Genomic DNA, 7,718 nt, shown 5'->3' with positions numbered 1-7,718 from the left:
GCAGGGCGTTAGTGTAAGGCATGACTGACTCTGCATGTGCTAACACTAACCTGTGACCATTCGGCACCTTCACATGCTTAAGAAGGATTGAGTACTTATAATGCTCTGATAATTGTGGATGAAGCAGGTTGTCCAGAGCCATCCTAAGTTCCACATACTGGGCTCTGTCTTCTTTAATGAAATCTGGAAAGGTTGGGCCTTCTACTGTTGGTGGAACCCAGTATGATGATAAGGGATGGGGAGTGTAGGGTACAGCGTAAGCTCGAAGCTGAGATGTTGTAACTGGGTTCACAGTTTCTTGCATGGGCTCAGACTCTGAAGCAAACTGACTATGTACTGGAAAGGTCTCTGGGGCTGATACTTGATAAAAAGGAAACTGGGTTGTCTGGCTCGGTCTCCGTTCAGGGTGAGGAGGCAATGGTTTCATCCAGGTCTCTTCTCTGTTGTGCACTCGGGTTCTGGTTGGATCTGACAGAGAACTGCAGCATGGTGAGGCGTACTGGTGTGCCGAAAGGGTACTCTCTCTGCTCACAGGAGGTGGTGACTGGAAATGAGTGTCTCTGATTTGTGTTTTTCTCAATACCTGTGAAAGCTCCTCAAAGAAAGGGGGTTGGGGTTTGACAGGCTGTGGCCAAGAATAGCTGTTTGAGCAGACATTACCAGGGCTAACATCGGATTTCAACTGTCCCTTCTCCACTGATTTCAGGATCTGGGCTCTAGGTGTCTGATGTCGGGATGATGCTCGTGAGGAGTGAGCAGATGCTTGAGGAGTGCTGTGTAGCAGGACTTTCTCCAAGAGCTCTGTTTGGCACCTAGCAGTCTCGCTCTGTTGTTTGTTAATTTCCATTATTTGCAGCATAAAGTCCTCAGATGATCCAGCTGTTCCGAATGGGTGGTGAGAGGAGATGGGGGTTGAAGTCACCATTACCTTCTCTTTAGGTCTAACAGCCTGTCCTGATGGGTTCTCAGCATAGTCAACCACATAGTCATCTAGGTAAACAGGCCTCTGAATCGCTCTTTGTGGACGTCGGGATGAGGCAGGGGCAGACTTTGACATCGCCGACACTGGGGTTGCCATGGTAATGACCTGTATCCGGCTCGAAGGACCAATTTCTGTACTGAAGGTGGACTGGTTCTTAGGTAGGCTTGGTCATCGCCATGGTGTGTCGGTAAGGACACAGAGACAGGGAACCATTTTAAATGACTTTAATGTCCATTAAGTTCACTGGTTACATTGGAATGGATGGTAACTCGTCTATATGTGTGTGTGGTCTAAACAAAGGAAAGAAGAAATAAATTACGTAAATAAAATCAGTCTAGAATAACAAAACATCACCACATGTAAATTACCAGATAACATAACAGATGTAAAGCTGTACAAAGCACTGTAACACAATATACATCAATAATGTGCATCCTTAACTTATTAGCTTCATGATCCAAATACAGATCAATATACATTGAGTGTACATTTGACAGATTCATCATAGGCTACACGTAATCAAACTAACATTTCTATTAGGCGGAAATATGCTACAATGGCCTAAACGGGTTCACATAACACAATTCCAAATAAACATATTCGGTTTAGACAAGAACGATAGCTTATGCGGAGCCGCGGGTCTCTCGTGCATCACTTTATCTTATATAAACAACTCAGAGGCTAGTATTGCTCAGCAGCAACAACAGCAATATATACAAGATAAATACACATACTTTTAGTCAATGACGCACACGACTCCAGCAGGAATTAGGAAGAAAACAACACACAAACCATCTCTCAATGATAAACGAAACGAAACTAAAGTTCTGCACACAGTCACCCGACGAATGCTGTGGTTTGATTGGCTGTCCGTCAGCGTGATCAGGGCATGACAGCATGATCGGGGCATGATTGGCTTGTTCGTATATTTGTCGAATGGATAAAGTTTTCTAGCAGATGGCGCCGCTGACCTCCTCTTCTACAGGTTTGGAATAAAAATATAGAGGTTGGGATTTATTAAAGGTAATAATATAAGTGCCTGTCTTAATTATCTGACCTTCTTTTTTTATTGAGATCCTCTTGACATTCGTTACAAACTGTCGAGTTAAATCCTCGACAGTTCCACTGAATTATATGATTCTGCATTTTCAAGTAGGTAAGACAAGTATTCGACAAGCTTCGACTTCGGGAATTTGTTTGTCATTTCAAAATCGGTATTCTTGAAACATTCAGTTTTTTGTGTTTTTCTTTCTTGATTCGCTTTTGTTGACTGTGTTTTTGTATTTTGTTCTGTTTTATTCCCTCTCAAGGACTGGTTGTGCTCATTTGATGATCTTTCATCTTCCTTGGCTTGGATTTTATTTGTCATTATTTGACTTTGTGTTCCTTGATTCTTCTTTTTGATTGGGTCGGAAGTTCTGTGGCTGACATTTTGTGGTTTCTCACGGTTCACCCAGGTCAAATCAGTCTGGCAATCGGTGGTGCTCATGGTTGTTTCACCACAGAAGCATATGTTTTCCTTAGGTTAAAGGATGGGGACTCCTCAAACTTTTTCCGTGGTTCAACGTAGCTGATCCTTTCAACACATTTTATTCTCAGAATTTCTTTTTCCTTTATCCAAATCGGACATTATTTTGTAGAGGCTGGGTGATTAGCTGAACAATTGCTACATTTTGAACACCATGGTTCATGTCCTTCTTCTCCACAGTTGCAGCAGATTTCTTTTCTTTTGCAGAAAGCAGAACCGTGGCCAAATGTTTGACAGTTATAGCATCTCAATGGGTTTGGAATAAAAATATAGAGGTCGGGATTTATTAAAGGTAATAATATAAGTGCCTGTCTTAATTATCTGACCTTCTTTTTTTATTGTGATCCTCTTGACATTCGTTACAAACTGTTGAGTTAATTCTGATACTATTTCAGCCTCATCCATGTCATGTAATACTCTGTTGCATATAACTCCTTTACTGTTGTTCAATGATGGGTGATAAAATGCCTTTATCGGTACATTTGCCAGCATATTTGCATGCATGATGTTTTCAGCATGGCTTTTCTTGGAGCATTCTACTAGAATTTGTCTGGATCTTAGCTTTTTAACATCTTTAACTGTTCTTGCTATGCCTCAAATGCCTTTCTGTATTGCAAATGGAGACAATTTGTAAGTGGCATGTCTGTTATTTTTTATTCTGGCAGTATAAATCTCTGCCAATTTTCACTCTTTGTGAGTAAATACACCCATTATCTGACTCGTCATCCAATATTTGTTCTATTATCCGCCGTTTTTAAAAAAAAATTTTTTAGCTATGTTTGTATGTTTAAATCATTCCTGCTCCCCACCCACTTCGGAGCCCAACAGGGGGGTGCACAAAGCCACAGTTATCCTCCAGTTATGCACCAAGAATACAAGGGTGATATACTTGATCAAAAGGAACAAGAAATTCATTTTACTAAATTGACCCTATAAGCCAAAGCCCTTTCGGGTACATCTTGACTAGCCGATTGACTGGACCGGGTCCTTCCAACCTCCCGTCTATGTGAATTCAAAGCCAAAGTATTGTGTTGGATCTGAGTCAGCCACAGCATACACATTCCTCAAATACCAGGTTCTCATCCTCCCCAGACATGGGTTGCAACTTACAGAAAATAAGTCGCCCCCTTTGTTGCCTCTTACGATCAGCAAGGGGGTGCTATGGACCTATTCTACCCTGGGTCTCCACGGGGTGTCTAGCATCAGTACTCTCGTCAACAGCAAGTGAGTAAGCTACAAAGGATTTTTCGTTTTCAGTGAGCTGCTCTTGTAGATCGATGGCTAGCTCATCCACACTATCCTTTTAAAGCTAGTTTAATTACCTGTGGCATCAGGTCATCGCATGTGACCACAGCTATACCTTTAAGTCCAATCCTACCTTTTGAACCAGTTCCTGTAGAGCTGCTCCACAGGCGAGAGGATTTACATCGCCAGCATTAATAACAACACGAAGGAAACCACCGAGCACCATACTAAAAACAAATTAGAAATGTGTCTCCAAAATGGCTAAAGACAAATATTATATTTATGTATATTAATGTTTTTGTTACGATTAAATGGAATCATTCACCCAAAAATTTAAATGATCTCATCATTTACTCACCCTCATGCCATTCCAGATCTGTGATTTTCTTTCTTCTGCTGAACACAAATGAATATTTTTAAAAGAATATCTCAGCTCTTTACGTTAGTTATACTTCCACATTGCTTCTTTGTCAAATAGCAATATCAATTGTGAATAAAGTAAATAGCTCAAACCTCAGCGCCACTTCGAGTAAGACATAGCATGTATAATAGGTATGTGATTATGCAAAGATATCGCATACAAATTCTAATTTTGAGATTGGCTTTATTGTTGGGGATCTTACAAAGAGAGTAATAGAGAGCTTATCCTTTACTGGTATCTAGTGGTCAATCAAAGACATTACACAAGAAAATTTGAGTTCTGCGTTAGGACACGATTTTCATTACATGCTATTAATGGAAATAAATGACTACGGTCCATGTCAAATCACATACATTTTATGCTTAAATATCTGAGGGTACATTGTGCCTGCAGTGTATCTGACGAGCATCAGATACGCACAGTTTTATGCGCCGATGACGCATAATGTCTGCTGCTGTTGCGTCTGTGACGTAATTCTCGATGAAAACATATGGCAGAAGTTGAAGAGTTGTTATGTATATTTTGATAAGTCACTTGTGATTTGTATCCTTTTTTTTTTTTTTTTTTTTGGCAATAAAGATGACTTTAAAAAAATACAAAAAATGAAAAGTTGGAGAGTTTGTTGGTAGAATATTTCTATCAAAAGCTGAAGGGTGGTCAAGATTAGCTTATACAGCAATGGTTTTATATGCTCCAAACTTAATTATTAAGCAAGTTAATAAGAAAATTTAAAATTGTATTTGGAAGAATAGGCCACATTACTTAAATAGAGGTGTATTAGGTCATTTATTTAATCAAGGTGGTTTAAATGCAATTGACTTTAAAGTTTCTAATACTATTTTTATAATTAAATGGATTCAGAATTGTATCAAATATAATAACAAATTGTGGTATTATAGGCTATCCCAAATTTAGTTTTTAACAAAATTGGCGGTATTAAGTTTCTCCTCATACTTTGCAATATTGATATTAATAAAATCCTCATTAAACTATCTAACTTTCATTGACAAGCTGGGTTATCTTGGTTGCTGGTGTACAAACACAATTTCTCCCCCCACAAATGATTGATTTGGAATAATAAAGATATTAAATATAAGAATAAAACACTTATATACCAATATATATATATATATATATATATATATATATATATATATTGGTTTAGAAATGATATTTTATTGGTGACACAGTTGCTTCGCCATGATGGTCACTTAATTTATATGGATAATTTCTAGATAGATTCAAACTTCCAATATCTGCAAAGGATTACGCAATTGTTTTTGATGCCATACCTTCTGGACTCCTTCAATTGTTGCGTTTTGCATGTGTTGTTGATTTGAACTTAAAATTGGATGGTATAAGTATTGTTGATAAAAAAAAATTCAACAATAATTGCATTAGACAGATCTGTCGGTCTTTTAGGGTACCCCCAGCTTAAAGTTTCTGGAATTCACTCTTCCAGGACCTTGAGTGGGAGGAGGCTTTTATGGTTTCCATGAGATACTGTGTCATCAATAAGATTTCATTTAAAATTATTAATTGTATTTATCCAGAACATCAGGTTATAAAAAGATTTAAGAAAGATATTGATTTGCAATGTGTGTTTTGTAATTTGAATGAAGTCATTTGTCTTTTTTTTTTTTTTTTTTTTTTTTTATACATTTGCTCTAGATTGTTCTGGTGTGATTTTAAGGTCTTTTTTAAGGAGATTTCTGGATCTGATATTACTTTGGAGGACAAAAATATTTAATGTTTTTTACAATAGGCCTTTAGAAAAGAAAGTTTGTTTTGTTCTTAATTTGTTTATTATTTTAGGGAAATATCACATTCATAAATGTCGTTAGTCAAAAAGTACACCTAGTTTTGTACAATTTAGGTTAGAGCTTTGTCAGTATCTTAAAGCATTGGAGGGTGTAAGGAACACTAAAGCTAAAAAGACTATAGATTGTTGTAAAGCCTTGAAATATTATCATATATAGGATTTTTGTATTTATTTTGTAATTAGAGAAATGTTTTTGATTTTAATACTCCTATGTATATAGTTCTTAATTCTGTTATTTTGTTGTTAATTTATTTTATTTACTTGTAATATTTTGTATTAAAATTGTTTTTGTTTTTTTTATACTGTTTTTATTGCAATTATTGTTATTGTCATTCTGTATTTGATTATTGTGTGATTTTGATACCAAATAAAAAAATAAAAATAAAAAACCAAAAAAAAAAAAACTTTCAGTTTGTGAATCTATGCGAATCTAAACAATTATTACTGCAACAAAGCGATGGTGAGGCTGAATACATCCTCACTGTCCACCGCTGCAAAGTCCCCGATAGACGCGTTAGATTCGTCATACTCGATACAAGATTATCTGTTTGGATTTATTGTTGATTTCTCTCCCCATAGACTTTAACGAACTAGCAACAAAAACTGTCAAAGGTACATTCTCGTCCTACACACAATGTCATCCGTGTAGAACAAAATAGTGTTGTTATTGTTCCTACTTAACAGTTATCCCAGCATTTAGTCTATATTCTTCATCTTATGTTTTTATGGTAGTACCATGATATTCTTTGAAGTACCTTGGAGTATGATGGTATGTCTCAAATTATTGTATGTAATAATTATTGTATGCATGTATTCTGCCATAAAGCTAAATTCTTATTATTGTTGTTGTTGTTGTATTTTGAATTGTTACACTTTACAATAAGGTTCTATTTTTGTCAACTTTACTAAATAACGAACTAACTGTTATTATTTTTTTACAGCCTTCATTAATCTTTGCTAATGTTTATTTATGAAAATGCAATTGTTAGTTCATGTTAATGCATCAATGATAAAATATAAAACCTTTAATTTTAGAAATGCATTAGTATGCCTATATGTTGAAATTGACATTAATCAAGATTAATTAATGCTGAAAATGTCAAGAAAATTGTCACGATTCCTTGTTGTCTGCCCCGTGTTTTCCATTTCACCCTTCACTGATCATATTCCATGTCACGTTTTCCTTGTTGTCCGCCCCGAGTCTCACTGTCCTTGTAGAAAACTACAATTCCCACAATTCCCGGCCTCCCCACTGCCTGCACTCATCATTGTTCTCACCTGTGTCTCGTTTAGTCTTCATTGTGTCCTTGTGTATTTAAACCCTGTTTGTTCCTCCATTCCCTTGTCGGTCGTTGTTTGCACCGCACATGGATGTTGAAGTTTCACGGTCCTTGTTCATGTTCCCTGCTGTGTGAAGTTCGTTCGTTCGTTCGTTCGTTCGTTCGTTCGTTCGTTCGTTCGTTCGTTCGTTCGAGGATAACCCTACCCTCTCGTAGATGTTCGCTGTCTGTTCACTCTTTGTATGTATCCCGTGTTTAGTTTATTTTTCCCCTGTGGATCTTTATTTTGGTTCCAGTGTTTGTATCTGTTTTGTTGTCAATAAAAGAACCGCGTTTGGATCCGCACTTCCCGTCTGCCTCTTCCTCACATCATTACACAAATATTGTAAAGTGTTACTGTTTTATTATACTTTTGTACACCAAGAATTGTGATGACCCTC

The sequence above is a fragment of the Xyrauchen texanus genome, chromosome 11, assembly GCF_025860055.1.
Source record: "Xyrauchen texanus isolate HMW12.3.18 chromosome 11, RBS_HiC_50CHRs, whole genome shotgun sequence".
Lineage (NCBI taxonomy): Eukaryota > Metazoa > Chordata > Actinopteri > Cypriniformes > Catostomidae > Xyrauchen > Xyrauchen texanus.
The sequence above is the reverse complement of the archived record's forward strand: the minus strand, read 5'-3'. Positions refer to the sequence as shown.